Raw genomic sequence first — 7,154 nt, forward strand, 5'->3', positions numbered from 1 at the left:
AATAAACCTATTTTTTCTTCCCCTGATTTGGGGTCTGTGTTATTGAAGAGTAACACTGGCTATCCAAAAATAATAAAAAATAATAACAATTGTGCTGTCTGGTTTGCTTAGTATAAGGATGTTTTGAATGTATTAGCAATACCATTTACATTTGATACTTAAGTATATTTAAAACAAATACTTTTAGACTTTTACTCAAGTAGTATTCTACTGGGTGACTTTCACTTTTTCTATTAAGGTATCTTTTCTTTTAATCAAGACTGAAAATTGAGTAATTTTTCCACCACTGCAGAGCCACACCAGAATTAAAAACACATCTTAACTTCTTGTAGTTAATAAATCCAATTTGAAACGTGATAACTATAGTATCCCTAGCTAACATTGGAAAAGTGAATCCATTCTTCTCTAATTTAACATTTCTCTCCCTATCTTCTGAATGTCAGCAATCCTACTGTAGCCTTTGCCTTGGAGAGGGAGGGCAGGTAGTCTACACATGCACAGTGCACACACACTAGCAAAGATTGTCAGCTGATAGGCAAACACTGGAAGAGGTTTTTGAGTGACAAAGTAAGGGCATTGAATAGGTGCTTTTTTTGTTGATGTTGTGGGAGTTGAAAAAAATGCCTGGCATGTAAAATAACCAGAACAGTATAGATCACGTTCGATCCCGGTTATTTTTCTGTTCCTCAAAACATTATTTTCCTGTTTAGGTTTTGGTCCCTGAACTGATTCCAACCCCAGATGAACATACCCTCACATAAAAGGAGACATTCTGTACTGTCGCCTCATATGAAACATTTGATTTCTAATCCAAAATGCCAGAGTACAGAGCCAAATTGAACATTTAGCTTCACTGTCCAAATAAATATGCAGGGGAGTGTATTTGTACATTTACCCTTTACCAAACACCCACCCTTAGAGGAAAACTAGTGTGTGAAATGAGCTAAAGAGAAGCTGCAGAATGATCAGAAGAGAGAGAGAGCGGCACAGTGGAATCTGAATGCCTTAGGCAACCTCCCACACAACATCTCATTTCAAGTTTCAAGTTTTATTAGTCATATGTATGGGATACGCATGGTATACATAATCTAACTAAACTCTGACTTGCAGGTTCCTTCTCAACAATACAACAGCAATCAAAACAATACAAGAAAAGAATATGAACATAAAGTGAATGGCAGTGGAACAGAATAAACATGTTTTGCATAAGTATAATACAGTCTAATATTTACATGTGTATTGGGGAAGGGGGGTATGTCTGAATAAGACTTTACATGCCCTTCTACATCTGAATCGAAACCTCCAAGCCCTTCTAAGCTCCCTAAAAAGTGCACTATGAAGGGCCCTCCATATAGACGGTGGCCGTGAAGCCCCTCTGGAACAGTCTCTGGGGGTTGGGCGGCTGGTTGTCACAGTCCAACTTCCTGCTGAGGAAGTGCATCCTGAAGCCCCGGGCGCCGGTGGGATGGGCTGGAGGGACTGGGGCCCGCACTGGGGTCCAACCCTGGAATAGAGACATACAGGCGCATGCATGCATGGACACACACACACACACACACACACACACACACACACACACACACACACACACACACACACACACACACACACACACACACACACACACACACACACACACACACACACACAAGAACCTTGTTCAAGGGCACAACGGTAGTAGATGCCACCAGTTTCTCCTCATCAGATCAGAAGATTCAAACTCGCCAGCCCTTCAGTTACTGGCCCATTTTGCTAAGCGCAAGGTTCATTATTATAATGACATGTCGCTAGCTAGCCCATCCTCATGGTATGTCACTGGCTAGTCTATGATAATGACATGTCGCTAGCTAGTCAATGATAACAAAATGTCGCCACCAAATATGTTACCTGGTGCTCGTAGCGGCAGGCCACTGTCAAGGCGACTGGGCTTTGTGGCGATGAAGAGGTAGCAGAGAACAAATACGGTGATGAGGAAGGCCAGTAGGACCACCGCTGCTATGGACAGACCTATCAGAGCCCCAACACTGGGGAGGAAGGGAAGGGAGAGGGAGGGAGGGGAGGGGAGTGGGGGATAGAGAGAGAGTGATTGTGAGACGGGAAATCAAAGGGAGAGAGGGAAAATAGGAAAATAAGAGTGAAAAGGAGTGAGAGCCAGGGAGAGAAAAAACAACTTTCTCTATACCTGACAATGGTACTGTTGGATTTCTATGAGATATTTGCCACACAGCCACCTTACTCCACATTCATGACCCCTATAATGAACAGACACCCTATGGGCCCTATGGGCTCTGGTTACAATAGGGTGCCATTTCGGATGCAAGGCTTATTCATATGTGAGCAGCAGCCTTCCTGTAAGGACCTATCCCATTATAAGAAGATATCCCATAATCCCAATGGAATGACTCATCTCAGGAATAACAAACAGCCAGGGGCCACAATCATAGCAACACAGGTTGTGCCCTAAATGGCATCCTATCTCTTTTATAGTGCAGTACTTTTGACCAGGGCTACTTCAATAGAAGACACTTGAAAAACTTGAGTTTCTACGGAGGTATGAATGAGACCAAAATGAAATGAAATAGAATGTTTAGATTGCTTATCAGAAATTGATAAGGTCATTATCTCATTAGATTATTCATATTATGATGAAATCTCAAAGCTCATTATTGGAGGAAATCAGTTTCCCATGATTTCAACTTTTTCTATTGATATTTTCACATTTCGTTTTAATTTAGGTATTTATCGCAAGGGTTTCATTCCAATGCCGTCCACGGATCAGAGCGGGATACAATACGTAGCCTATGTATAGAGACCACCAAAAACTTCTGCAAAGCCCAAAAGTCCATTGAAATTTGAATATACTATACATCTGTTATCAGTAGCCTAAAAATAACCTTTGTTCTAGTGTAGTAGCCCTTTCCTGCAGTCAATGACCATGGGTGGATCATTATTCATATTTCATCATTTCACAATAAATCTTATTTAAAAATAATTAAACAAAATCTATGTCAACAGTTTTGCTATATTTCATGTAAATAACGTGTAATATTGGGATGCAAACTCAAACTGGTTAAGACAAAGAATTCATCTGTGTCCCTGGTTTAGCCCACTGCAGTAAAATTATATTATTATGTGCGCGCATTGGAGTGGAGTATAAACATGCTTTCTCATCTTGTAGTTTCTTGACATTGCCCCAGAAATATGTGCAATAGACAACGGAATTCTTAATATCATAGTTTACACTCATGTTGTAGTTTCTTGAGAATCCAAAAAGATAGGGGCAAAGCCCACCGTCAGAGGCTTGGAAAGATCCCTTACATACCTGAGCCACCACATGTATCCATACTCGTAAGGGAAAAAGCTGTTGGGATCATCACAGCAATACTTGATATCGTTAAATCCGCAGCAGAACGCCGCGCGCGCATCGCCCCCCGCTTTAGGACAAGAAGAACCATTCACAAACACATTATCTGCGCTGTAGTAGCTCGTGCACTCTGCACTCATGCTGGTAGAAAATACACTCTCCGGGAGAAAAGACCGTGAGATAATTTCCTTAGATGTTAACGCAAGGGTTTCCTTCCAATGCCGTCCACATACGTGTCCCTTGCTCCGCTGAAAAGTGTAATGCATTTAGTTCGAGCATGCCAGTGAAGTGGGATAAAACTTCGCATTTCGTCCTGCCATATAGAATTCTAGAGTCCCTCCACCCCACACCACACCTCCTCCATCTTTCTCTCTCCATCACTTAAGAAAAAACGGAACAGAATACACAAACAATATTTCTGAGTGACCTCTATCTAATCCATATCTTCCTTTGTTGTTACACACGTGTAGGCAACACTTTTGATTATTTAAGTTTCTTAATTGACTGATTTCATTCATTCGAAACGGAATAGAACGCAAGTGACTTTATGAAACGTGACTGATGTTCAATCAACCGGAATAAAGTCATTGAAAAAATCTGCCTTGGAAAAAACGCCGCTTTCCATTTCATTTGTAGATCAATTATTGCATTGAACATTTCTAAGAAGCACTAAATGCTCACTACCACAAATACGCAATTTGTATTGTCTTGTGCAACGTGCCTGTAGCAAAGTAACATAGCATATATGACCTTTCACAAAGAAAAAGTCAAAACCAACTTTCATCATTTGAATATTTTGTTAGTTTGCTATTCAAACAACTAAACTATTACCTGTTGTTAAAGTCGAAAAATAATTGTATCTCCCAGTATAGTCAAATAATTGTAGTGAGCAGTGTTCAGTCAGTGTATGCTTGTGGAAGACAACATTTTCAAACAAACCAACAACACTTTCGTTCGAAGATGAGATTGGATAGCTTGCTATGTGTGCGAGTTTCGATTTCCTGACCACATTTGATTTCACGGACTGCATACTTTTTTCTAACACACTGAACAACGATTTTGCATTCGTTTGCTAGTTCCTCATTTAAAATAAACACTTGAACACAACACTGAATTAATAGTCCTAATATGTTCAAAACTCTAAAAGTAGGAGAACAAACGTAGTTTTACAGATTTCCATCGGAGCTGTCCTCTGTGGTACTGTCCATGGTGCTGACGTGTTGAAAATAATAATGGCACTACACACAGTGCCTGCTGCTCACTTTGGGCTGGATATAATTTAGAAACAAACAAGAACAGAGAATAAAGTAATAGAGGTTGTTTACAATGCCTTTCTCAAGACCAGTCTCCTTTGTGGAGCTGTCTGTCAGGCTGGACGACCACTACTGATGTGAAGATACTAGAAGGCCTACAGGTTTGATGTAAAGATCCAATACCGAGTTAAACCAGCATATTTTTTCCTGGCTGCTGCTCTGTGGCTGATTGTCATTTAGTCATTCATCACACCTCACTGACCAGCTGAGATTAGCACTCTGCTTGATAGAGGCTGGAGTTGAGTCAGTGTGTTGGCAGCAGCCACTCAATGTTAGTGGTTGCTGTTTAACAGTCTGATGGCCTTGAGATAGAAGCTGTCTCTCGGTCCCAGCTTTGATGCACCTGTACTGAACTCGCCTTCTGGATGATAGCGGGGTGAACAGGCAGTGGCTCGGGTGGTTGTTGTCCTTGATGATCTTTATGGCCTTCCGGTAACATCGGGTGGTGTAGGTGTCCTGGAGGGCAGGTAGTTTGCCCCCGGTGATGCGTTGTGCAGACCTCACTACCCTCTGGAGAGCCTTACGGTTGTGGGCGGAGCAGTTGCCGTACCAGGCGGTGATACAGCCCGCCAGGATGCTCTCGATTGTGCATCTGTAGAAGTTTGTGAGTGCTTTTGGTGACAAGCCAAATTTCTTCAACCTCCTGAGGTTGAAGAGGCGCTGCTGCGCCTTCTTCACGATGCTGTCTGTGTGGGTGGACCAATTCATTTTGTCTGTGATGTGTATGCCGAGGAACTTAAAACTTACTACCCTCTCCACTACTGTTCCATCGATGTGGATAGGGGGGTGTTCCCTCTGCTGTTTCCTGAAGTCCACAATCATCTCCTTAGTTTTGTTGACGTTGAGTGTGAGGTTATTGTCCTGACACCACACTCCGAGGGCCCTCACCTCCTCCATGTAGGCCGTCTCGTCGTTGTTGGTAATCAAGCCTACCACTGTTGTGTCGTCCGCAAACTTGACGACACAACAGTGGTTTCCATTGGTGTCCCTTGCTTCATGGACTCTGGTGATGATAAGGTTTATTTCCATTGGTGTCCCTTGCTTCATGGACTCTGGTGATGATAAGGCTTATTTCCATTGGTGTCCCTTGCTTCATGGACTCTGGTGATGATAAGGCTTATTTCCATTGGTGTCCCTTGCTTCATGGACTCTGGTGATGATAAGGCTTATTTCCATTGGTGTCCCTTGCTTCATGGACTCTGGTGATGATAAGGCCAACTGAATGGTACTGTAGACCTCAGAGCTACTCTATGTAAATATACACTGAGTAGACCAAACTTTAGGAACACCATCCTAATATGGAGTTCACCTGGTCAGTTTATGTAATGGAAAGAGCAGGTGTCCTTGATGTTTTGTTTACTGAGTGTATGCCTCTGGTAGCTAGACCTCAGAACGCAATCAGATGAAAATCTCACAGGTCAAAATATTGGCCTCAATCTCTTGAGTAAAGTCAGACGACTAATCCAAAAGTAATATGTTCTGTCAGGGGAGGACTGGGACCATAAACCGGATCATTGTTGTCCTCAAGGGCCCCATTATTAGCCAGATAATTGTCATTTTGCACAAAACCCCCAAGTTAGATAGTCTCACTAGGTTAAAATTGGCCTTTTCCAGATGGCCAGTCCGCCCCTGCAGACTGCTGTGGGATACAGCCTCTTTTTCACATCAGAATTGCCTTTCTATTCATGTTTAGATAAACCATGAACCATATAATTATGGTTTTGTATAGCATTTGTTGACCTGCAGACTGAAGAGTCAAGGCCATTTTCAAGCAATCATTATCCATGGCCCTTTATTCGTGTATTAGTGATAGTTATTTACTCAGAGTAGTCTGTAACACATCATGTATTTCATGTACACTGTAGTTGTTTGAGACTTTCTTTCATGACTAATCCACTCTATTCGTTTAATTGAGTAAATTAACTCCTTGTTTTACAATGTAATCCTTTGATTGAATATACACTTATAATGGGTAGGTCTATTGGTAGTTGTTACATACACTACACACATAGCATATGCTTTGGTCCCACCTTGACATCCCTGATCTGCTTGCCTCGATAAATTAATTCTAGAACATTAGTCGCCAGGATTACCTATTTGTATCTAGTCTCTTAATAATTGCAAAACAGTGCAAGTTAGACACATGTTCATTGTAGTCATACCTAGTGCTGACGCAAGGCTCGCTACCTTGACTAGATCCTCTAGAGACACCCAGGGACTGTTAAATTTATTCACATAATATTGGAGATATTGATCAATGTTGTTTATTATTATATTCAACATCATTTCTACATAATGGTTGGATAATTTCCATCCAACTACAAGAACAGCCCTTAGCCGTGGAATACAAACAGTGTAGCTATTCCCTCCGCAAGGCAATCAAACAAGCAAAGCGTCAGTATAGAGACAAAGTAGAGTCGCAATTCAACGGCTCAGACACGAGACGTATGTGGCAGGGTCTACAGACAATCACGGAT

At 41.8% G+C, this 7,154-nt stretch overlaps 1 pseudogene; it reads right to left on the reverse strand.

Annotated features, from left to right (window-relative positions):
- Positions 1 to 1,108: 1,108 nt before the first annotated feature.
- On the reverse strand, positions 1,109 to 3,632 carry LOC135559023 (protein shisa-like-2A; annotated as a pseudogene).
- Between the last annotated feature and the right edge of the window lie 3,522 nt (positions 3,633 to 7,154).

This window comes from Oncorhynchus masou, chromosome 17, assembly GCF_036934945.1.
Source record: "Oncorhynchus masou masou isolate Uvic2021 chromosome 17, UVic_Omas_1.1, whole genome shotgun sequence".
Lineage (NCBI taxonomy): Eukaryota > Metazoa > Chordata > Actinopteri > Salmoniformes > Salmonidae > Oncorhynchus > Oncorhynchus masou.